This window comes from Desmodus rotundus, chromosome 2, assembly GCF_022682495.2.
Source record: "Desmodus rotundus isolate HL8 chromosome 2, HLdesRot8A.1, whole genome shotgun sequence".
Taxonomy (NCBI): domain Eukaryota; kingdom Metazoa; phylum Chordata; class Mammalia; order Chiroptera; family Phyllostomidae; genus Desmodus; species Desmodus rotundus.
Window position 1 is genome coordinate 102572232 of NC_071388.1, and position 27127 is coordinate 102599358.

Here is a 27127-nt window from a genome sequence, read left to right on the forward strand (position 1 = left end):
ATACTTAATGGTAAAATAGCGAATGCTTTCCCCCTACGACGGGAAACAAGACAAAGATGCCTGCTTTCACAACTCCTACTCAACACTGTACTAGACATTCTAGCAAGAATTAGGCAAGAAAATAAAATAAAAAGCATTCACATGGAAAGAGGTAAAACTGTCTTAATTAGCAGATGACATGATATTATATACAGAAAGCCCTAGAGAATCCACTAATTACAAGAATAAACAAGTTCAGCAACGTTGAATAGTACAGTAACATTATACAAAAATCAACTGTATTTCTATATACTAGCAATAAACAATGCAACAATAAAACTAAGAAAGTATTGTCACTCATAATAGCATCATAAAGGATAAAGTACTTAGCAATAAATTTAACAGAAGAGGTGCAAGACCTGCACATTGAAAAACTGTAAATTACACCTGTTAAAGAAATTAACGAACACCTAAACAAATAGACGTCGGGTATTCATGGATCAGGAAACTTTATATTGTTAAGATGAAAGTATTTTACCAAATTGATCTTCAAAGATAGTACAACCCATGTCAAAATCCCAACAGTGGTTTCTGCAGAAATTGACAAACTAACCCTAAAATTCATATGGAATTGCAAGGGACCCAGAATACTCAAAACAATCTTGAAAATTGAGAAGAACAAAGTTAGAGGATGAATACTTCTTGACTTCAAAACTTACTACAAAGCTACAGTAACCAAAACACTGTAGTAGTGACATAAAAATATAGACATACTATATTTGTCTATAAAAATACAGATCAAGGAATAGAATTGAGAGACCATGAATAAATATCTACTTTTATGATCAAATGGTTTCTGGCAGGGCGCCAAGACATGCAAAGGAATGAAGTCAGACCCCCTTCCTCATACCATATACAAAAATTAACTCTAAATAGATTCAAGACCTACATGTAAAAGCTAATTATAAAACTCTTAGAAGAAAATAGAGGAATAAATCTTTGCAACCCTGGATAAGGAAAAGCCTTCTTAGATATGACTCCAAAAAGACAGGCAAGAGTCCTGGCTGGTGTGGCTCAGTGAACTGACTGCCATCCTGCAAACAGAAGCACTGCTGGTTCAATCCCTGACTAAAATCTTTTTTAAAAAATACAAGCAAGAAATAGCACCAAAAAGAATGAAGTACTTAGGAATAAGCCTAACCACGGGGACAAAAACTTGCACACTAAAAACTGTATAATGCAAATGAAAGAAATTAAAACACAAATAAATGGAAAGACATCCCATGTTTGTGTTAAAAGATCTGTACTACCCAAAACAATTTACAGATTAAATGCAATCCCCATCAAAATCCTAATGGCCTTTTTCACAGAAATAGAAATATAATTTTAAAATTCAAATGGAACCACAAAAACCCCCATATAGCAAAAACAATACAGAAGAACAACAAAGCTGGAGGCCTCACATCTTCTAATCTCAAAATATAATACAAAGCTACAATAATTAAAACACTATAGTTCCACCATACAGATAGACATACACACCAATAAAAGAAACAGAGGCCAGAAACAGGCCCATACATACAGGGACAAACTGATCTTCAATAAGAATACCAATATTTGGCCATAAAAAAGAATAAAATCTTACCATTTGTGACAGCATGAATGGAACTAGAGGCTATTATGCTAAGTGAAGTAAGTCAATCAGAGAAAGACAAACACCATATGATTTCACTTATGTGCAGAATCTGAAGAACAATATAAACAAAACAGAAACAGACTCATAATTACAGAGTACAGACTGACGGCTGCCAGAGAAGGGGGGACTGGAGTACTGGGGAAACGGGTGAAGGGATTAAGAAGCACAGACTGTTAGTTACAAAACAGTCCTGGGGATGTAAAGTACAGGATAGGAAACAAAGTCAATAATATTGTAAGAACCATGGTTCTTACAAAATGTAAGATATATGGTTTGAGGTGGGTACTGAAAATACTGGGGGGAACACTTTGTAAAGTATATGAATTGTCTAACACTATGCTGTATACCTGCAATGAATACATATTGAATGTAGAATGTAATTTTTTACATAATGGAAAAAAATTTTGAACACACAATGGGGAAAGGATAGGCTTTTCAAAAAAAAAATGATGCTGAGAAAACTGAATATCTACATTCAAAAGAATGAAAATTGACTCTTACCTTATACCATCACAAAAGTCAACTCAAAATGGGTAAGACTTGAACATGAGACTTAAAACTGTAAAACCCCTAAAACAAAATTTAAGGAGAAACGGTTCATGACATTGGTCTTGACAAAGATTTATTGGCTGTGACTCAACAATTCCACTCATAGGTATACACCCAAGAGAACTAAAAATAAGTGTTCACATAAAAACTTGCATATGAATGTTCACAGTAGCATTATCAATAATAGCCAAAAGCAGAAACAGTCCACGTGTCAGTCAACTGATGGACAGACGAAATTAGTAATATTCATGCAGGACACTATTCAGCAATACAAAGAAATGAACTCTTGACACATGCTATATCATCTGACTTATGCTAAGTGAAAAAAGCTCGACATACTGTTATGATTTCATTAATATGAAATGTCCAGAAGAAGCGAATTCATAGAGACAGAAAGTAAAATATTAGTGGTTGCCAAGGGTTAAGGACAAAGGGAGAATGGAGAGTGACTGTTAATGGATACAAAGTTTCTTTTTAGGGAGATGAAATGTTCTAAAACTGATTATGGTGATGGCTGCACAACTCTGTAAATATACTAACAACAACTGAAATGGGTAAATTGTATTGCATTTAAGTTATAGCTTACTAAAACTGCTTAAGAAAAACTATATGATGCCTACAATTTGCTTCAAAATAATAGGGAAGCTCTAAATAAATGGAGAGACGTTCCATGGTCATGAATTGAAAATCTCTACAGAAGAAATTCCCCTCAAAGTAAATTATAGGTTTTCTATTCCTATCAAAATCCCAACAAGATTTTGTTTTGTAGACATAAACAATTATTCTAAAAGTTGTGTGAAGAAGACAATACAATAGCTAAAACAGCCTTTACAAAGTAAGAGGAATACTCTACCTGATGACTTACTAGTCATTTACTAATGACATCTGGTCTTGATTACTGCTGCAGTTATAGTAATCAAGCCAGTGTGGTACTGATAGAGAGATGTTTAGATCAATGGAACAGAATACTAGAGCCCCAAAATAAACCAACACAAATATGCCCAACTGATTTCTGACAATGGGCAAAAACAATTCAATGGAGGAATAATTGTCCTTTCAACAAATAGTGCTGAACTGAACATCCATAGGCAAAAAAAAAAACACCACAGAAGTGTTGACCTGAACTTCACAACTATGTACAAAAATTAATTTCAAATGGACCATGAATTTAAACATGAAACTATACAACTTTTAGAAGAAAAGAGAGGCAAGATCCATCAGGTCCTAAAGAAAAGGATTCTCATACTTGGCACCAAAAATATGATCCATATAAAAGAAAATAAACCAGACATCATCAAAATAATAAACACTGGCCCTGTGAAAGACCTTGTTAAGATGAAAAGATAAGCTTCCAACTAAGAGAAAATACTTGCATACCATATATCTGACAAAGATCTTGTATCTAAAATATATCAAGAACTCTCAAAACTTAACAGCAAAAAAAAATCTGATTATCTGATTAGAAAATGAGCAAAAGACGTAAACAGACAGAAGTAAGTATATATAAAGATGTTCAGTATCATTAGCCATTTGGGCAATGCTAATTAAAACTGTAAGATAGCACTATATACTTATTAGAAGTTAAAAGAAAAAATAGTAATAATAACAAACGTTAATGAGGAGGAAGAAAAAGTAGATCTCTTATTCATTGCTTATGGGAATGTAAAATGGTATGGCTATCCTGGAAAACAGTTCAGAAGTTTTTTATAAAATTAAGCACGCCCTTCTTGTAAAACCCAGGAAGCTCACTCTTTACCTGAGAGAATTATACACAAAATCCTATATATAAATGTTCATAACCACTTGATTCTTAATAGCAAAATACTGAATATACCAAAGTCCTTTGACAGGTGAATGGTTAAACAAAGTATATATTAATATTCCATATATACTATTCTTGAAATGACAAAACTACAAAGGTAGAAATTAAGTTTTTCAGGGAACAAGGAGGGTTTTAGGATTGGGGTACAAATATAAAGGGGTAGCAAGAGGGATTTTCGTTATGGTAATGGAACAGTCCTGTTAGCTTTGCCGCGGTGGTAATTACATAGAGTTATATATGGGAGAAAACTGCATAGAATTACACATACCAAAGTGAATTCAGGTTAAAAAAAATTGTAAAAACCAAGTAAGTTTAGTTCACAGTAATGTACCAGTATTAATTTCCTGGTTTTGATGACTTTCTAGGGGGCTTTTATAAGATGTCACTACCGGGGGAAAGCTGGATATAAAATACATAGGACTCTACTAATTTTGCAAGTTTTATGAGTCTGTAATTATTTCAAAACAAAGGTTTGGTTTTTGTTGGGTTTTTTTAAATAATGAGAGGGGGACCCTGGCTGGTGTGGCTCAGTGGATTGAGTGCCTGCCTGTGAACCAAAGGGTTGTTGGTTTAATTCCTAGTCAGGGCACATGCCTGGGTTGTGGGCCGAGAGGCAACCTGTCCATGTTTCTCTCACACACTGATGTTTCATTCTCTCTCTCTCTCTCTCTCCCTTCCATTCTCTATAAATGAATGAATGAATGAATGAATGAATGAATGAATATTAATTAGAGGGAAGAAAGGGGATGGAGCTACAGACATACCTCAGATATACTGCAAGTTTGGTTCCAGACCACCGCAATAAAGCAAGTTGTAATCTTTTCTCCTGGTGGAGGGTCTTGCCTTCAATTTGTTAAAAATGCAACATCTGTGAGGTGCAATAAAGCAAAGCACAATAAAATGAGGCATGCCTGTACAGATGAAATGAGACTGGTCATTAATTGCTAATCCTGAAGCTAGGTCACAGATATAATAGAAATTCATAATGCTATTCTATTTTTCATCTATTTAAATTCTCCCATAACAAAAGGTTAATGAAAATATAAGAAAGCCATATATCAAAATATTAATGGCAACTTCTCCAGTTGATAATTTTATTTTTCTTTTTGCTAATGTGCATTTTAGTTTTTTTCTACAAAACAAATTTCCTATATAAAACAATTTTTAAGGAAATATTTGCTCATATGGTCTTTTGTCCTTATGTTTTACTCATATTTTTAAAAAGTAGCATTACAGGAAAAAAATTAAACACAGAATCCAATTGATACTTCTTACTTATAATACACAGCTTTACTTGAAAATATTTCTTCTAAATACCCAATTTATATTTCACCCAATTACATTTCACCTCAAAGTTCCATTATCACTTTTCTAAAGTTAGCTAAAACACTCTTGCTAGAATAGATTTACCATAAGCACAGTAACTAACTATTACAGTGATCCTCACACGACAGATCAGATGTCCAAGTTCAAGACACGGTAAGACATTTTAACAAATCCAGTTGGGTTTGCATTTGCAGTGTTGCCTAAGGTATCATTATTAACTTTAAGTTTTGCTTTATAATTGTATGTGCTTTTGTAAAACTTTCAACACTTTTTAAAAGCAGATGCTGAAAAGTTGACAATGATTACAAAACCATGCTAAGGAATCCAACACATGTGAATCTAAGAAAATCACAATTCACTGAACACTGAGATTCTGACAATGTAATCACTTTTATTTATTTGTATATCAAGCAAAAGTGATAAATACCATTTCCCTCAGTTATAATTTAAATTATGCTCTGTCTGGTGGGGCTCAGTGGATTGAATGCTGGCCTGTGAGCCAAAGGGTTGCAACTGGATTCCCAGTCAGGGCATATGCCTGGGTTGCAGGCTAGGTCCCCAGTTGGGGGCGTGCACAAGAGACAACCACACATTGACGCTTCTCTCCCTCTCTTTCTCCCTCCCTTCCCCTCTCTCTAAAAATAAATAAATAAAATCTTTTAAAAATAATTTAAATTAGTTTTAATTAAATAAGTTAAAATTAAATTATAAGAGAAATAACAAGAGACCTGAGCTCTGCATTATCTGTGGGAATTTGGGTAAGTCACAGTCTCTCTAAACTCCGTTTCCTTATCCACATACTGAAAGGGTTATACTTGTTGACCTTCCACCTCCAAAATCCTATGTAATGAGGCTCTCAAATATACTTTATAAACTTTGATCCATGATCATTCTAATGATGTCTAAGAAAACATAACAGATGTGATACAAAAATGCCATTATTAATACTGTAACTGTATAAAGTAACATAATTACATAATACAGTGTTTATAATTATGTTGTTATGACATAATTTTTATAGATTTACATTATTTTGGAGAATATTATTCTTGATACATCAGATCAGGGTTTCCCAACATCAACCCTAGTGACATTCTGCCTTGGAAAATTCTTTGTTATGGGGACTATCACCTGCATTGTAGGATGTTTAGTATCTATCCACTAGATACAAGTAGAATCCCCCAGTGCAACAAAAAATCCTTATAAGAAATACTTTTTAAATTTTTTTATTTATTGATTTTAGAGAGAGAGGGAAGGAGATTTGTTGTTCCACTTATTCATGCATTCACTGGTTGCTTCTTGTATGTGCCCTGACCAGAGATCAAACCCGCAACCTTGGTGTATCTGGATGATGATCTACCAACTGAACTACCCAGCCAGGGCTCAACATGTCTTTAGACATTACCAAAATCATTTCTGTTGAAGGACCTCTGGTATTACATTTAAAATTTTGAGGGTTCTTTGGAGATGGGAAAAATAAACATTGTTTTTTGTTTTTGTGATATAAGAAAAAGGTATAAGAAAGAGTAGCAATGAACAAAACAAAAAGGTTCAACTGCAGCTCATACACTGAAAAAAGAAAAAGTATTCTTTTGTAGGAAGGCTTGCTGAAACACATGTTAACCAAATACTGTTAATACAGTAACAAGAACGACAATGACAGTCTATGTACAAAGCTGAGAAGAAAATCCACAGGTATTCCATCCTCAAATAAAGAGCACCCTCAATAAGGCCCAAGTTTGTTTTTTTAATCAGAGATTAATGAAGTTAACATACTGAATTTTGCCCTGCATAACGCACTCCCATGTATACAGCACATCCACAGTTTTGTGCGCATTGTACACAGGATTATTATACCCATTATTATACCCATGGTATGTAATCACTATACCCACATATAATGCGCATTCTTATTTTGCCCTCAAAAAACTGGGCAAAAACGTGCACATCGTACACGGCAAAATACGGGTAATTATTCTTCCCTCTAGCATTTGTGGGAAGGCTAAAGCTTCTCAAGTTACCTGCTATTCTCTAACCAGTGAGAATACCCAAATGAAAAATACCCATCCAGTTAAATACAAAAAGCATCCATCTGTTTTAATCAAGTGTAAATGGACTACAAATGCCTCGAAAAGTAACACTGAGGTATATACTCAAGTCCTTTATGTATTTAAAGACCAAAGACACTGAGTGTGGAGAAACTACATTTACATGTTACAACAGAAAATTAAAAGTTCACACATCTATTTTTTGGCACTTTAATACCCACTATAAAAATCAAACTCAGCCATTATTTTCCACCAAACATACAAATACCCAGTTTCCTTAGTCTATTCTTGGATAGGTCACCAGACTGGGAATAAGAGAACCAGAGTCTATTCCCAGCTGCAAAACAGACTGGTAATCTCATGCAAATTTTTCACTCAGGTTAAGGTTCTGTACCGGTATCATGCTGACAATACTGAAAATATGCCCAGAAACATGTACTGAGAAACCCAGGACTTCCTCTTACACCCAAAGGACAACTGCAAACGTATTTTTAGATTTATTAAATCTAAAAATCTGAATAGGATTTTATTTATAGCAACATTTAACATACTTGAAATTTCAAAACTGTGTGGTGCATTGACCACTGCCCTCTATAAAATAAGCAATGCTTGTATTATCACCATGCCCCATTTTGCACAACTCTACTTGTAAACTACACAAATCACAATTATTATGTAAAACCAAAAATAAAAGTTGTTTTTAATTCAAGCTCTTGGGAAGGACTTTAAGTCTGTCTAACTTTCAGTCTGCTACACAAGTAGTTCTTTCCTGGCACTTTGTGCTTCACAAAGTCTGGAAAGCAAAAGTTAGCCCCCTAGTCTAAGTCTGGAAAGGCCTTAGGCTGTTCTGACCGCTAAACACAGAGATTTTGCCAGCGCAACCAATACGCGGATACCTGCGCACAGTTTTTGCTCTTGACCCCACGGAAAAAACTGTGTAGTAGACCAAGCACCCCTCTATCCTTTCCGCACACCAAAGCAGTGTAAACACGGTGCAGTCGCACGGAAGACCGGGAAAGAGCAGGGTTAGGAGGGAAAAGGGGGTGTCAAGGCTCGGCGGCCCCCCGCTGTCAGGCAGACACTCACAAAGTCGGCCACCCGGCCGAGGAACAGGGGCCCCGCCGCCGGCCGGACCGGAAGACCGGTGGCCGAGAGGCCGCACCGCCGCCAGGGCCCGGGCGCAGCAGCCACCCGAGCAGGAAAAACCTCGGCTCCTCCGAGCTCCCCGCCGCCTCCCCGCGCACGGGCGCACCAGCACACGCGCGCGCGCACACACACGTACACACACGCGCGCACACACGCACACGACAAAAGGAAGCGTGGGGGGGCCGCGTGCGGAGGTTTGGTCCCGGAGCTACGGAAAGCCCCTCCCCGCCGCTCCCACCGCACGGCCCGGCCCCTCACTCACCGCAGCGCCCGCGAAGAGGCCCGTGGGTGCGCGGATCCTGCAGCCCGCGGCGCTCGCGGGCGGACAGGCGGCTCTGGGTCGAACACGCGCGCCGCTCCGCCCGCCGACCAGCCGAGCGCTGGCACCATCCCGCCCGAGCGGCTGCCGGGTCGGGCCTGGGCTCCAAAAGCCCAGAGAGCCAGAGGACTCCCTACTTCCCAGGCTTCTTAAGAAATAAACCCACTATGCATAATTACCCTTGGTAAAATCTCCGCTCCTACAAACCGTGGTATGGTCTGCCCTGTTTAACCCCTTTTCCTTACTGAAGCTCTAGTCAAAAGTAGACTCCAACACAACACTCCTTAAAATAAGAAATCTTTCAGAAATCCCTTCCTTAAGCCTTCCTCTCTTACTTCCCCACACCTTAATTTTCTCATTTTAGTCTGCCCTTACCTTCCAGTTTTTAACCTAAAAACTGCATTTCTCTTGAAATTTACTTTTCTAATAGTAATGAGTCTCCTAAATCCCTTCCATCTCCCACTTACCTATTCAAAACCAATCCACAACTTTCATAATTTTTATGAAAGCTCCTACCAAATAATTCAAATAACTTTCTTAAACACTGCTTTTTTTTTCTGTTCTCTCATTCCCTGAAAGCTAACACTCTCTGATGTTACACACAAATTTGCCCCAAAATGCCCTCAAATCTTGTGAACCTACTTCAGAGACCACCACAGTCACTGAAAAATCCATTTCCTAAGCATATCCCCAACGACTTGACAATGATCTTTCCAAATACTCTCTACCAATTCATTTGAATCACTCGTAACTCAGGACTGCCATGCCATTTCCCTAAAGACCATAGAACCTTACCAAATTAACACATTATTTCTATCATTATATGTATCTATACAGGCAGGTGTGTATATGTTGACAAGCACATACACACAAGACCCTGCAAAACATCAAGTGTATATTTCATTCTAATCCCTTAGATACTGGCTCTTCTCAAGTTTACAAGGGAAGCTCCACACCAACCAAGACTTCCAGCATCCAACCCCTATCCTGTGAAGTCACTTATCGATGCTAAACTAATATAATTATCACTTAAACTCTCTCCATTTCTACCATAACCATTCCCAACACCTTCCTTAAGATATCTATCATTAGTCTAATCCAAACAATCCACTCAAATATTCAGAAGATACTCCTACTCACCAAAGTTCAGCTATGTTTGAAGCTGGTCCTAAGAAACAATTCTAGATGAAATCGGAGGTTACAGCAAAGATTGAGTTGGGCAAAGTGACATCCCTTGGCTCTCTGAGACTGTCAAAGCTCTGGATCCCCACAGGCCTTTCACTATTAAATTTGGAGGGTCAGAAAGTATTCTTTGCTCAGAGGTTGAAAGAATTAGTTAATCATGTGAGGTGGGTAATGCAAATATGAAGGGTATGAGGCATACAGCATTGGCACCTTCACGGTTTAAAATGTCAGTTGCCAGGACCACAGCAAGGCACTGATAAAGAATCTCAAAAACCACAGTTTGGTAAGCACTTGAGAGTCAAATCTTTGACAGTACAAGGGAAAAGTTGACAGAAGACAAAGTCTGATGTAAATGACTACTACTGCAGGACTGGACAGACAAAAGTTTGAGAGCAGAGACAGAAGTCAAAGAATAAGAGACCTGGTCTAGGTCTAAAATATCATCAGGGAAAGATGATGAAGGTTCAAAACCCTTAAATGTTCAAGATTTCAAAGCAAAACAAAACAAAGAAAGTAGCAATGTTTTAACCACATTTTGTTTTCGGGACTGGTAAGATAACTCCTTTTGAGATGTTCAATAAATGATAAATAACTAGATATAACACTAGAAAGCATTTTAGAACTGTGTAACTGTTCTCATAGTTCCATATCCAAGTAATAAATGAAATGAGAACGCAGAGCAAACCAGCCTCCTTGTAACGCTAATATGAGATAAAGTCATTTAGACGAAAAAGAAAAAACTATAGAGGCTATTTTATATCCCTAAGGATACCTACTTTCTACCATCCACCCCATTCTTTCCACTTTTGCCTGAACCTCTTTACATACACAAATTACCACCATACGATTTTTGCAAAGAAAGTTTGATGTGATTTTGAGGCACTCAAGTAGAGAGCGACGATCTCAATGTCGCTATCATTTATGCTGTTTTAAAGAAGTTAAGCATGATACACTATCATCTTTGTAACAGAGCGGGGTGGCAAGGACTGTCCTTATAGGTGCACAGAGAAGAAACAGGCTCCTGGCATTAGGTGTTTCCTAGGTAACACTGTTTTCTCTGCTACAAACTACTCAAGCTCCTCTTCATCTTACTCTTATTTCTATTTGGGTAAACTCCAACCTCCTCATTCATTTCTGTATTATCCATTTACTAGCTTCTCTCAGCTTGCCTATGTTCTTTGTCAACAAATTACCCCACGTCTTTCGCCTTTCCTTATTACTGGTTTGGCCAAAGAGTTAATTTAGTTTTTTCCTTACAATGACTCTAGTAGTGCTTAGTTGTTTTTAACTTCATTTGAAACAATTCTGTTAAATTGTACTGTGACAGCTGTTACATCAGTGTGCATTTTTTTAAAAACTTACCAAAATTTTTATACAGTCATTTGAACACTGAAGATCGGAGAAGATACACAACATTTTCGGCGATTTATGCTTTATTATTTCAAGAAAGGTAAAAACGTAACTGAAACACAGAAAAAGATGTGTGCAGTGTATGGAGAAGGTGCTGTGACTGCTCAAACATGTCAAAAGTTGTTTGCAAGGTTTCTTGGTACTATTGACAATTTTGGCCAAATAATTCTTTGCTGTGGGGCTGTCTTATTCATTGGAAGATGTTTAGCAGCACCCCTGGCCTCTACCCACTAGAAGCCAATAGCGGGAGACAGCTGACATACTCAAAATATCCAAATCAATGTTATTGGTGAAAATAAAAAATGTGTCTTTTTTACGGAAAAAACTAAATGGACTTTTTGGACGACTCTATAGTACAACTTTACCCCATCTTTTTTTTCTTTCATTGTCTCATTTCTAATTTACAAATATCTCAGTTGGATTTGTATCAGTATAACACATGAATGGTTATTATTTTTTAATATTTTTTTATCCTCACCCCAGGACATTTATTCATTGCTTTGAGAGAGAGAGGAAGGGAGAGAAACATTGATTAGTTGCCTCCCATACGTGCCTGGCCTGGGGGTGGAATCCACAACCAGGCATGTGCCCAGACCAGAAATAGAACCCGCGACCCTACGTTTACAAGGACGTGGCTCCAACCAACTGAGTCACACCGGCCCAGGCTGGTTATGATTGTGAAGTATAATTTATTTATAAAGAAATTTAGAGACAACTGTACTTGAACAATAAAAAAAATTATTAAAAAAAATAAATTTAAAGAACTGGTGAATGTAATAAATCCATCTATTTATCTCCATCCCAAAGCCAGTGCAGTCTGGATGACTTCTCTCTTCCCTGGATTGTGGTGACCACCTCCTCATTTTATCTCAAGCTTGACTTTTCCCGGACAGCCTGCTTCTCTCATGACTTAGCTATCCATTCTCCTTCTCCAGGTTGTTACAGAGCCAACTGCTTCAGACACTCCCACTGTTCTCAATCACTAAAACAATCTCTTTGCAGTTCACTTTACTCAAACCATTCCATGTGCAACACCACCAAGTTCCACAATACCCTACTACCTACAATCCCTCCCCCAAAATTTCAATTCCAATTTGTCCCAGATTCAGTCATTATTCTCACTGACTTCAAAACGATGCTGAAGAATTTTCTACACCTTGACCCTCCTCGACTCCTAAAACCTTCACGTGCGCGTCACCCTTGCACATACATATACTGAAAAGAGGCCATCAACTGCAAGTGCTGCACCACTAGGGCTGTGAGGTCGGGAAGCCTGTCTGTTTAACCACAACCACTTTTCTGTCTAGTCCTACGCCTGCTCTTCACCTCCTGTTAGCCGTTTTCCCCACACAATTGAAATCTGTCCGTCAGCCACTTTAAGGCCACCCTCTCCAGAACGTCCTGACCTTCCTTTGCACTTACCACGCATCTCCCCAAGGACGGACAACCCTCCCCGTCTGTGTTCTCCGCCCCCACACACTGGGTACCCAGTTAAGCACCACCAGAAACCTATGAAACCATTTACAACTGATTTATTCTAAATACAACTCTCACCTCCTTGATTAATCCAAATCATTTTTATATGTAAGTACTTAACCCCATCAAATAATCTATTTCGTGAAATTCCCTCAAATCACGCCTCCTCTATCTATAATCAAATCCTCTTTACAGCTTCTAAAATTCTACGTCTTCATCCACTTATAACTTCTTGCCTCCAGTTTTGGAAAAAGAATTGTTCCTCCTTCTAAAAATAAACATCTTAATACAATCCCTACAGCCCATTTTTTCCATATTAACCCAATCCATTCAGTCCCTTACCCCCACGCACTCCGGCCTCTGAATTGTTCTCTTGAAGGCAACAACAACAACAACAAATTCCAGGTGCTAAGTCCGATGACCCACCACCCACGTCCTCCTCCTCTCTCTGGGAATGACACGTGAACTACCTCTGCACTGTACCACATATTTCTGTTCTGGTCTCTAGCTGCTGTTTCTTTCTCCAATGACTACTGGTCCTCTTCGTAGCCCAAATAGTGGATATTTGCCCTGGTTCTGCCCTGGAGCTTTCTCTAATTCTCTCCCCATGACGATCTCATCTCTTAACACTGCTTCAATATTTTCATTCCTCATATGGTTATCATCCTCCAGCTCCCCAAAATATTTAAACCATCACCCTCTGCTAATCTTATTCCTGAGTAATTAAAATATAATGGTTTCTTTTTAACTAGATCTTCAATTATCACTTCAATTAACACCTCAATTAACAGTCCAAATAATTTCATAGCCATCAGCGTCCTACCAAATCCTGAATTAGTAGCTTCAATTATCAACACTATGTACATATTCCCAAATCTCTAGTGGACCTCTTTCTTCAGCTGAATCCAGTATTTTTAATTCTAGCTAGATTAATTCCCTTCGGATACTTCCACTAGTGCCTGACACACTGGCTACACTAAAGTAGCCATTGTTCCCCACCAAAATAGTTGTGCTAACTGATCCAGTAATTTCTGTTAACGGCACCTCCACTCTCACTGTCACCCATGTTAAAAGCCCTAGAATTTCCCTTAACTTTTCTTGTTCACTTTTTCTCAAGTTTCCCAAAAGCCCATTTGCTGTGAAATCCTTCAATTCTTTCTTTGAAGTATTTCTTGTATCTATCCCTTTCCTTTCATTCCCACTACCGCCATTCCAACTTAGACTCTCCGCACTTTGCACTTTTGTCACGGTCTGCTAACTTTGCCTCCTGCTCACTAGAGTCCCTCCACTGCAAAAAGCCACAGTCACCACACTAGTGTTCACAAACCCACCTTATTTCCCCACTCAAAAAACATCAATGGTCCCTCACTGCATAATGAGTCAAGTTAAAACTCTTTAGACTTCCAAAAATAGAAACGACTCAGTTGTCCAGCAATTATGGAATGGATAAATGCACTGTGGTATGTGCATGTAATGGGATCCCACAGAGCAAAAAACATGAACTACTACTACATACATCATGGATGAACCTCACAGACCTATGGTCAACAAAATAAACCTGACACAGAAGTGTGATTCCACTTACGTGAAACTCAAAAACACACAAAAGTACTCTGTTGTGACAGAGGTCGGAATACGGTACTTCCGGTTGGAGGAGCCATCAACTTGAAGGTGACACGAGGAAGGCTTCTAACACGTTGGAAACATTCCATATCTTGAACTCAGCAGTGGTTACACGCCATTGTATACCTAAAAAAATATCTTAACCTGTGCCCTTGAGATTTGAGCGCTTTATGTAAGTTATATCTCACATATTTTTAAAATCAGTTTGGTCTAGACTTTTAGATGTTTCAACTACTTTACAGCTTTATTTCCCTCCATTCACCAACACGAACCCTAAATTCTAGCTAACCTAGACCACCGACCTCTAAACACAGCCCCATCTTTTCTCACTGCCACTCATCCCCCACCACCTTGCGACTATAATCCCATTTATCCTGCAAGGTCTAAGCTACACACCAATTCCTCCACAAAATTGAACCTGCCATAGTACTTCTGTCACAGAAGGACATGACCACGTTTTTGACCCTAGATAAACTCCTACAGAACATAAACTGCATCATATAAACACGCATCCTTCACAGTGCCTACCATGGAATCTTGTACAAGGTATACAAAAATATTTCCTGAATGAATAAACTCTGCAGGTCATCAAAAGCACCCTTCAGTCTAACCCACCCTTCTCAAACCCATCCATTCCTGTCTTCACTGAAAATTTATTCCTCAGTTTACATATTTAATCATTCAACAAATAACTAGGGACCTATTATTGCCATAAACTGTACTCTAATGTACCCCACTAAACTAGCCAAAAATGCAACCCAGTTTTGGCTGCTGCCTTTTGAATCTTTCCACAACTCTAAATTTCCAGTCATCTTCCCCTCCTCTCTCCATCCAATCACATCCCACCCTTTCATTTAGAATCCTTCTGCTGTCGAACTAATTCGAGTTCTTAGTTTCTCCAGTAGCATCCTAACTAAGCTTCTCACCTTCAGCCTTGCTTACTCTACCACCACTCCACCCTGCCCCTGATCTACCCTGTATGGTATAGCATACTGTCAGACTAAGTCCTCTAACATATACAGTCCTTGATTCAATACTCCAGAAAGTTCAATAGCTGTACTTTAATGATATATATTAACGTACTTCAATGATATATGTTAACATATTCTAATCCCCAAATCCTTGCTAGAAGGTATAATGATTATCAATTTTCTGACGAGAAAACTGAATCTCAGAGAGCAAGTACTCTCTCAATAATCACAATGGGTAAACAGATGGGCCAATAGTAAAACCCAGCTTGTCTGCTTACTAAGCACAACACTATGTCATATCAAATACAAACTATTTATCTTAGCTTTCAAGGCCATCTATTTTCTACCCAAACCCAAATAACTCTCTTTCTACCTTGGATCATACTATGTTCTATTCATGAACTCTATGTTCCAAACTACAGGTGGTGATCATTTATTTGGTTAGTCATGAAATCAGTTTAATGAACGATAGCCATCTTTTCTTCTTTTTAGCCAAACAAAATAGAAAGCATTTGAGTACATCTAGCATGGTAAGGAATGTTATTGTTATTGAAACTTTTTTTCTGCATATACACAAACATTCATACATGCATGTATTAGGTGAAGATGTAACATGTATTACTTCCTGTAGGTCACAGTAAAAAAATTTTAAACTCTCTATTCTCCATATATCATTGCTCCTCACCTCCAAACCTTGGATTTTGCTAATCACTCAGGTTGGAATGCTCTCTTCCCAGTAATTTCTGCCAGTCAGGATCCTATTCATTCCTTCCAAGCCTAGCTAAAATACCATTTCCATGCCACTAAATGCAGTCCCAGGTTTTTCCCTTAGTCAGGTGTTTTTTACTCCCTTTTACTTCAGTAACATTGGGTATTTTCCTTATGACATATTTGCGATCATAGTGTAGTTATTTGTGCACAAGTCCAGCTGCCTATTAGAATATAAATCCCAACAAATTTATTCCTGACTGAATCCAACAATGCTTTTGCATATAACAAACATGCATTATCTGTGGACTAAAGAAAACTCATCCCATCATTTTCTGAAACCTCAGTTATAAATCAACATGATAATGTCTACTACTGTTATCCTTCAAATAGACTTACCATCTTCCTCCCCAAAACAGCCGTTTCAAATAATCCTCTTTACCCTCAATTTTCTATTGCTTTCCTCTAAACATAACCTATTCTATATTAACCTTTTTCTTCTTTCAGAACTACACTTTCTATCAGATAACACCTTTTATCCTCCATCTGCTTTTCTTTCACTTTATTCCTAGTTTTCTAGCATCCGTAGTGATGGACCTTACAGCAGCTGAAGAGATTTTCCCTTCATTTTCTCTTCAGCAGACTTTTCAATTCATGTGCACACATGGGTGGGCAAAAGTACGCTCACAGTTGTGAGTACGGGAAAGTTTCATTCTTGTGTTATTATTTATTATCATATTATTTATTTGTATTATTTGTGGTATTGTTGTTGTTGTTATTATTATTTTGTGTCCTTACTCATGATTTATCTTTTAGGTAATGATGGCTGATAATTTAACCTACTTTTGCCCACCCCTGTCTATTTGTCAGCCCCATTACATCCTTTGTAGAAAAAGACTGGCTATAAATAAATAAACTGAAACAAACAGAAAACATATACAGAATTTGGATCTTCTAAATCCCTACATTATCTCAAATACTTTCTCATTCACCCATTTATTCACCATGCATGTGTCTACTAGACACAGGCCCTCAATTCTCTGTCTGTTCTACTCCGTAATTCAGAACGCAGCACTGAGAAGAGCATGCAGGAAAATGCTAGAATAACAGAGCCACGTTGACTCATGCTCTTCACTCACAGAAACCAAGCAACCTGTGGGGTAAAGGCTCAAAAAAGGAAAAACTAAAGCTACACTAGACATAGCTGGAAAAAGACCACCCCCCTCAGGTGTCTGGAGCGCTCAAAATCTACCCAACAAAGTGGATTTGAAAAAGAACAAAGCAGTAGGAGTAGCTAAAATGAAATAGGCAGAAAGCATTCAGACAAAAATAGATTAGGACTCGAGGTTCATTCTAGGGCTGCAAGAGAAATTTGCAGCAATTTAGTTTCTCTCTTGAGATCCCCAAGGAACCCGTTCAGATCCTAGCTGAAGTTGGTGCACTGCGATCCCTTTCCCCAGACCCCAGCCAATGTTCACTTCTCCACTCTCTGAACTCCCAGAGCACGTACTGTCTGCAAAACTCACGTGGGAACTTAATCATAAACTATGTTGTTCACAGTAATGAAACTATTAACAAATATAACCAGAATGTATTTACTTGTACATATTAAAATCAGTGTGGTCTTCTTCAAAACATTTACCTTGGGAGGCTACTACTTACTCATTTATTCGCTCCATCCATCCAACCATCTGATGATTTAACCAACGTTCATCCAGGGTCTAACTAACTACATGTAAACTGTCACCAAGAATCAAAATATCTCCGACTTCCTCTTTAGGAGCATTTTCCAAAGTCAGTTAATAAGTCAACCAAAAAAAAAAATATATATATATATATATATATATCACTCCCAGTTCTGTGACTCAGTGCATTTAGACCAAAACTGTTCTTTATTCACTCTACTGATATCAACAGATCTTAGCACTTCTAAAAATCAGTCTTTCAAACTAAAAATATTTGTCACCAATGAGACTATTCAGAATAACAGTACGCCCTGTATTATTTGCAACTGTGCCATCCTGGAGGGATTATGAACTCCGAAAAGACAGGGACCATGTTTTACTCACCTTTAAAGGCTCCTTCCCCCACGAGCAGACAATAGGTGCACAATAAACAGGTAAATGGTACAGGATGTGCTCAGAGGCTCAGGAAGTAATTCAGAAAAGGTGTTCCAAAAAAGTTCTGAACACTACTCTGAAAATGACTATCAAAATATAAAAATCCTCATCAAAGGTGTACTTTTGATATTTGTTTTAAAAAATCAATTTCTGTAATCTTATACTGTTACTGAATTAATTCAAAATTTCTCTCCCTAAAAGAACATAAGTATTATAAATTCCTTGAGAGAAGAAACTTCATCTAACACTTTATCATCTTAAAAATGAATCAAATCAAATCAGACAGATTCTTAAAACAGAGAAAAATATCTTAAGTAGTCATTTAGGCCTGGGGTAATAAAATCCAAATTAAACCAGCCCGAAGCTCCAGATCAGATTCACTCAGATTAAACTAGCCTCAGATTAGACTAGAACCTTTGGTCCCACCCCTTCAATGTTTTTGCAGGACTGTTACAGTTCCATTCTAATCCATTCTGTATTTCTTCCCTTAAATCTAAAGGCCTTGCCCAGTAGGATACCCCTTTTGTGTGTGGGGTCTCAGTCTCTCTCAATCTCTCTCTCTCTCTCTCTCTCTCTCTCTCACACACACACACACACACACACACACACACTCTCTCTCTCTCTCTCTCACATATACATTGTGTCTGCAATACCCCCATAGGGCTCAGCAATTTCATACATTCCCACTATTTATTACTAAAGCAGTGAATGCTACTTTCTATCAGTCATTCAACAGGTACTTTATTAAGCACTTAAGAATCGAGCTGTTGTGAGTGTCCCCAGAGATTAAAGTAAATCTCAGGTCTAGGGCAGGTTACAATAGCCACCTTTTGCACAACAGAGAATAATTCTCATAAGCAAAGACAAGATTTAGCAGTATGTGGATCCTGTTTTTATTCAGAATAAGAAAGAACTCAAGAGGTGGGGTTACTTAAACAAGAAGGAGCAAGATCCTTCTAGTCTCCCAATCTCAGTCACACTGACTTGGTAATGTTGCACCTCACACACAAATTCCAAAAGCCAGCATTTTATGAATCTATCCTAATATATGAGCAACATACCTTTTTCTACCATACTAGCAACATATTTGTGGCTTAAGTATGCTAATTTCCTTACAACTTCAAAAAATCTCAGTCTCACCACTGTAATTTAAATCTCCTTCACATCAACTATATCCAAATGTCCTCAGAATTCTTTACCTTTTCTACACCCTCCCACAAATTTACCACCACCTGCCCCTACCCTGTCCCTCAGCTCCTCCCCCCTTATCACATTTCCCCATCCCTCCCTCCACAAAAAAATGAAACACATATCCACACCAATCCTTCCTTCCAGAAAACGTAAGAACTGCCATAGAAGCATGGAAAGAACAATTAAGGGTCACTTGATTCCATTCCCAGATTCGCCACACTAAACTCTCCAGAAGACTGTCAAAAAATACTACTGCGCGGCTGACCTGGCAACTAATTCCAAGATGAACAACCATCACTGCCAAGCGATCTTCATCTCTCCCAAGCAACCATTACGCTGCAAAGGTGCTGTTTCTACAACCTACCCTTCCTTGTCGGTCCATCCATCAAACTTCCCTTTATCATCTCACCCAATATTTCCAGTCTAATTTTAGATGCTTTCTCTTTAAGCATATTGAAGACATAAAAACACAGAATAAAAAAGTTAAAATAGTAACTATCAAAGGTTGGAAAGGAGAAGCAGGAAGGGGATAATGCCAGTGACATAAAGCCTTCCCATTCACAGTAAGAAGTCTTTTGACTGCTTCATAATGTCATTTTAATCAACCAGAAAATAATAGTACATGCTAATTATTTTTGGACCACGAGAAAAGCATGATAAGAACTAGAAAAATTGATGCTTAGAAATAGTAGACTCTAGAAAGTGGAACTGCAATTGAACAAGTGAGACAGGGGCTACTGCTTTTCATTATAAGCTCTCAGTACAATTTTATTTTTGAATTATGCACATATATTATTTCACATATTTTAAAAATGGGAGAAAAACAATAAGGACATACTATACTTAAGTCCATAAACTTATATCAAAAATTTTTTAAAAGCTGATACTACACAGTGCCAGTGAGGGGGAAGAAAAACACACCCTCTCACACTATGATGGCAATAAAAATGTAAAACACTGAATCATTTTACAGTAATATATAACGTACTGACAGTTTTCCAAATTTTAAAAAATAATCTGGATTACTTCTATAAGAAAAGTTTAATAAAAGCCCCTCTCCACTCCAACAATGAATTACGTCCTCCTTTAGAGATAGTTGTTAAATAAATGATTGAATTTTTCCATTGCTCTCCCAAATTTCTTTCCATCTCCCCCATTAATCCCTCCACCCTCTACTTCCATAAAAGGATTTTCAAACCACCCCTTCCTCGGCTGAATTAATATTATAATGTAATGTTCATACAAGTCTTTCTTAATAACCAATTTTCAGGTGAATAAAGCTGATTCAAAAGGTGAACAAAGCTTTAAGAACATGGTGCTAACACAGAGTTCCCTACCGAAACTGGGGTGTGAACTCAGCAGCAAATCCAATAGGGCTTGGTTCATTTCCTGACATAAAACTGCTAACACTCCCTCCAATCTGGATTTAGAAGCACCCAGTCTCTTCAGGTTCCCCTAGACTTCAAGTCCTGACCTTGCAACCTAAGACCAAAATAGATATTCTGCTGGCTTACACTCTGTAGGCTGATGCATGTTCTTCAATACCACCGTGCCTCAGTGAGAATATACATTCAGGAACTGTGAATGGCAAAAGGTCTGCCATCAGCCACAGTTAGGGAGCCAATCCAGTCAATTACACTAATCTGAGCTACAAACGGAGCCACCAAAGGGCCACCATGCATGGAATCCCCCCACCACCAATTATAAATTATAACCCTGGATTCTGCAATTCAGGCTGAATAATACGGCACTAGTTCTCCCGGACCAGTTAAGCTGAGCAGTGAAGAAGAAAACCACCAAGTCAAGTAATGTCCATTCCAGCATTTGCCAAGATAGTATTCGTCCAGCCTCTGGTAAGTAACAATACTTCAAATTTGCAAAAATCTAAACTCCATGGTCTAGAGAATACCTGTAGGCCAGGTGTTTCCTTAAGATCTGTTTCAGAGATTCTCACATTCACTGGTGCAGGTCTAAAATATCTGAGACCAAACTACATACTAAGACCTAATTCTCAGTGACCCCAACCACTGCCAGGACCCACACTTACCAGATGTCATCTACAGTAGAGCCCAACCAGGTTCAGAACTAGGCCACCCTGGCCCATCTGGAATAACTCTTTAGTCCTTGAGCCAACATTCATTAATTCTACTATATTGTCTATTCGACCACGCATTCTCTTCATATTCCCCAACATTAACACTCCCTCTTACTTCAAACGCTATTCTTTCTATTCACGGAAACTCCTTATATTCCTCCTTTCCTTTTCCTTAGATACGCTTCAGTTTTTTCCATAACGAAATACCTAATATATCTGCACAATGAACACTCTCCCAGAATCCTCAAGACTTCTTCACAGCCACCCTCTGCATTCCTCCACCTATCGGGCATTCTTCCCCCCAGCCGCTCTCCTTGTACACACTCCCACTAGGTTTCCTGCAAGAATTCCCTTTTCTCCAACCCCTGCCCTTCCTTCTCCCAAAGAACACTCAGGCAGCAACAGTGACTGAGGCCTGCGGTGCATAAAGCACTGCACCAGGCACGGTGGACAGAGACCTGGTGTCTCCCTAGCCTTTTCACACCCACACCGAATACCCTCTGGCCTCCCCGGGCAAACATTCCACCTTCTTCCCTACCTCTGACACCTCCCTCAGGCCTCGGAGGCCGCCTAGTCGCCTCCGCCACCCCCGGCATTATCCTTTCTCAATCCCCCAACCCACCATCCGCGCCCTACTTCCTCCCGTCCCCCCAGCCTGCTCCTGCGTTTCCCCCGGCCTCCGCCGGTTCCCTGGCCACCCCCAGCGTCGCCAGGGCTCGCTCCCCCCGGGGTCAGGCCTCTACCGCCGCGCGCTCCCCCCGCGCGCCACCCCATCCCCCTCCCCCGCCCTCCCCCGGGCCCGGGCCTGCCAGGCCGAGCGCTTTACCGCGGGCGGGCGCCGAGTCCCGCGATCACCGACTGTAGACGGCAGCAGCTCCAACCTTTCTAGGGACCTTGAGAGGAGGGGAAGGGAGGAGGGGGGAGAACTTTTACTGTAGCAGCTTCGACAACTGCTCCCACCCCTGCGCCTTTCTCCTCTTCCTCCCCCTCCTCCTCCTCTTCCTCCTTCTCTTCCTCCTCCCAGAGCAGTAGAGATGCAGACATGCCTCGGCTAGAGCGCCGCCGCGGTGGCCGCCACTGCCGTCGCGGTGCCTTATGGGAAGCCCCGCACTCGGGAAGCGTTCCGCGGCGCCAACCCTCTCTCGCCCGGGACCCGGCTGGGAAGACCGAGCGTGGCTTAGATTCCGGCGCCTGCGTGTCACCAGCCCGGCGCGGGGGAAGCGGATCCCGAGCTGCAGGTCTCCCGGGCTGGGCCTGAGAAAATAGTTTGAAAAAGATCGGAACTATGGAAGGCTGTTTGACTGGAGGTCCGCCTTCAACCCTTGATCAGTGCCTAGCGTGCTGAAAAGTGGAGGACTCGGGGGTCATTCGTATTTCAGGCCCTGGGAAAAGAAAGGGGCGGCCACGTGTGTGAAAGGTTATCTGCCAGAATTTCTTGGTTTTTTCGTTTCTCCTCCCTCACCTAGCCCTTTCCACACCACCTCCAGTCGTCAGCCTCCACCACCCCAAATGCCACCTTTTCCGGAAGCTGCAGCTTTTCTCCGTTGAAGCTAGCAAATCCCCGTAGTGTCTGTAAACTGAGATTCAGGGTGTGAGCATAAAGATCAAGAGATGCGGCTATGGATTGTATTGCGCAAGGTCTTACATGGTATTTTCCGCTCACTTCACCTGGGGCCCAAAACTTTTCAGTCTAGATGACAAAGACTTGGTAATGACCTATGTAATGCTGGAATTACACAATTAAGTCTCCTCCCTTGAAGATCCTTTAAGTGACCTTAGCCAAATTGTGACCTCCGTAATGGTGCCTTCATTCAACTAACTCTTATGAGCCACCCTAAGGTCCCTGTGCATACTGCTGGGTGGTTTACAATTACTCATGTTTTTGTCCCCACCCTAGCACAAGGTTGGCCATGTGGCATAATAGATGCTCAGTGATTTTTGAGTGACTATGAGCGTCAGCAACTTACCTTGGGAAGAAATGCCTTCAGTACTGTCTCTTCATAATAGTCTGAAGATTTATTTAGAGTGTCTCCCCAATACTTAAACATATCCTCTGAGGGGAGAGGAAAGGCGTTAAAATATCTGTATAGCCATTTCTGGAGTTCTTCCCTTGTTCACACCCACCTTCCTACCCCTTGCCAACTGAATGTTCATATGAATAGTGATTTTTGGCAAAACTCCAAACTCTAGCATCATGCACTTGTGATAGCATTGAATTAGATTAGTGTCTGCAAGGTTAATGTACCTCCAGGCACTAACCTTAGTAATCGTGGTGCCTGTTTAGAAATAGCTGAAGCCCCTCCACAGGGTCAACTAAATTTAGACACAGGTAACTAAGAAGAACAAGGATAAGCCACAGCTCCACAATCTTTTGCCATTAAGAAATACATTTTTTAGTAATATGCCAGTGCATATCCTGAATGCTAAATCAACAAAACAGTGATTCCAGCTAGGGCAAGAGAGTTATCTGGAGGACAGCCTTCTGGCAACTTCTAGCACCTGCAATGGCACCAAAATCAGATGTGAAAATGAAAACCACCTCTGGCAGCAAGAAAGCAGACACTGAATATTAGGCAACAGGAAAACTAGTAACTGAAGAGGATTGAAGGCCTAGAGATTATACCCAATGGGCTAAGATTGGTTGGTTTGCCATTAGGAATAGATCTAATTCTCTGCTCAGCATAGTAACTGAGAAACGATAGAGAAACAATGATCTAGCATGAGCTGATTAAAGAGCACTGTAGAGGTAGTAATAGCAGAAGTGTTGGGAGGAGCAAGTTTCAGACTTTTGTAGGTTAAAGTTCTACAACTATTTCTTAGCCCCCATTTGCCTCTCCATGCTCCTCTTGCTCACCTCCCCAAATACCAGCCTTAGGCATTCATCCTACTTTCCTTTATTTAAAAAAAAATTTATTTATTTGAAATAATCACAGAGTCACAAGAAGTTGCAAAAATTGTACGAAGTCCCATTTACCCTTCACCCAGCTTTCCTTATTGGTAATACCTTATAAATTTTATTAAGACATTAAAACCAGGGTTGACAACGATCGAGGAGAGACAGAAACATCAATTTGTTGTTCCACTTATTCATGCATTCATTGGTTGCCTCCTGTATGTGCCCTGACTGGGGACTGAACCCACAACCTTGGTGTATAGGGACAACACTAACCAACTGAGCAAGAAAAAAAACAAACTATACCAGTACAAAAAATGATTTAAGGGGAAAAAACATCTTAGCCCCGGCTCGTGTGGCTCAGTGGATTGAGTGCAGGCCTGTGAACCAAAGGGATGCCGCTTCAATTCCCAGTCAGGGCACATGCCTGGGTTGCAGGCCAGGTCCCCAGTGGGGGGTGCGCAAGAGGCAACCACACGTTGATGTTTCTCTCCCTCCCTTCCCCTCTCTAAAAATAAATAAAATCTTTTTTTAAAAAAAGGAAAATATCGTAACAGTTGTTTAGCATAGGGAATAAAAAGGGTATATGATAGGTAGATGGAACTAGGAAAAAACTAAGCAATTACGCTGCATTAAAAAGTATGTAACATTCAGAGAATTTATTTCTGAACGTAATCTTTGCCTGAATAATTTTATTTATAAAGCTGATGAAATTGTGCCATTGTAGATGTTTGCTATTTTCTACTCACCAAATACCAGTGAATCAAGTTTCTACCTCTTTTTTCCCAAAGTTTAAGTAGAATGAAGACAAATTAACTACTTAAATATATTAAAGCTCTGGGCTTCCTTAAAACAGATTATCAATTGGAAATTTTTTATCATTTTAGAGCGTTCACATATTTTTATACATTTGCTTATTGCCAGATAGTGTGACATAATGCAGTGATGAATCTTTTCTTTTTTTGTTTTTACTGTCTTTAAAATTTAAATTGCAAAGCATGTTAGAATCCTGGACTTGGGAGGGAATATGAAAATTACTCTGTTGCTAACCAATTATGGAGATCAACACAAAGGAGTTACTTTCCTAAAAATAACCATCTTCCAACCTGCCAATGTTCATTGTAAACATTTACTAAAAGCCCACATGCAAGACTCAACAGAAGAGGTAAAAGAGGTACTGGTTTGCACTGAGTTCATCGGCTGTGAGAAAACTGGTTTAGGGGGATTCAGGGTAACACAGGAATGAAAAGTCACGATGTGCAAGACCACAGGGATGAAGTGTTAGGGGTGAGGCTGTGTTATGTTTTCATTCACTAATTGATTTTTCATAAAGGCAACCATTTTACACTTTCCTGGAGATTATGCAACTACGTAAGAATACAAGGGCTGGGTTCAAAGGTTAGGATGTGGTCTAAGCTCATAAGAAGCTCTTAGGCTAATGGAGGAGACAGGTGTAAAAAAATGCAATAATTTTAGAATAATAGTCTGTGAAAATATAGAGGTATAGAGGAGGTGCTTTAGGTCCCCTCATGATGGAACCTATAAACGAGCATATTATACTGATACCAGAACAAAACTTTCCACCTTGTTCATACCTCTAAAAACATACATGTGAAGTTCTGTACAAATATCAAACATTATGCGGGATGTTTATATTTAGAGAAGCACTTATTTCCTGGTAATTAAAAAATGTGTAAGCTTCGAAGCAAGTCCTTTCCAGACAACACATACACATACCATCAAATGATTGCAGAGTAACCCTCCACACTCCATGAACAAAGCATGAGCAAGCAAGGCTGAAGAGCAAATGCAAACTGCAAGCTCGGTGAAAGTGACCTGTAGAAGGGCTAATGAACAGAAATGATAGCATCAGTGATAGAGTAGATAACCGGTGGGAAGAGGCTGTGTTACCTTTTCTTTCACTAATTATTATTTCATAGAGACAAGCATTTTATACTGTCCCCCCAAAATTATATCGCTACATAAGTTTCATTCTTCCATTATGACAAAGGGGGGATCTGTTTTATAATTGTGAACGAGTCTTCCAGGCTCTGATTATACAAATGGAGAACAAAGAAATATGGCTTACCTTGCCCCCCACCCCCATAAAAAAGAGGGAGAAAAAGGGGAAAGCTCAGGAGTCAGCTGATTTGGTTTGGTTTGCAAGAAAATAAATTTCAGTGTCACAACTGAAGGCATCACCCACGTAGCCTCAGGTCCCATAGCACCTGAGTCTGCATGAGCGCTCCTCAGACCTCCCGCACGGACAGGGAGGACATCCCAATAACTGATGTCCACAGGGGGAGCCCCAGGTCGGCATGGAACAGTGAACATTTGGGGTGTTTTGTTTTAAAGGGCAGGGAAGTGTGCGTTGTATTGGTAAAGTTCCCATATTTTTTGTTTTTTAATGTTTTGGTGTTTACAACATTAACCATCAGTTATTTGGAGACTCCATTTATACTAAATACCACATTCCCCAAGATGCCAGGTAGTAGAGCTAATAAAGAAAAGAAAAATAAAAGTTTTGAGTACAATTTAGTCACTGTAAAACTTGTGTTATATATCCCTAT

General features: G+C 39.5%; 1 protein-coding gene across 8 annotated transcripts in view; it reads right to left on the bottom strand.

Moving 5' to 3' along the window:
• ZNF148 (zinc finger protein 148) overlaps nt 1-22684 on the bottom strand; it is a 126576-nt gene extending 103892 nt beyond the window's left edge. For 5 of the 8 annotated variants that reach the window (XM_053918477.2, XM_053918472.2, XM_053918473.2 and 2 more), the window contains exons 1-2: nt 22491-22684; nt 4811-4914 (exon numbers count right to left, since the gene is read on the bottom strand). The gene's annotated coding sequence lies outside the window, so the exon portion shown is untranslated. Of the gene's footprint in view, nt 1-2176; nt 2246-4810; nt 4915-22490 lie in introns of all 8 variants that reach the window. The other 3 variants (XM_045185947.3, XM_024577992.4, XM_053918474.2) reach the window with 2 other exon arrangements.
• Between the last annotated feature and the right edge of the window lie 4443 nt (nt 22685-27127).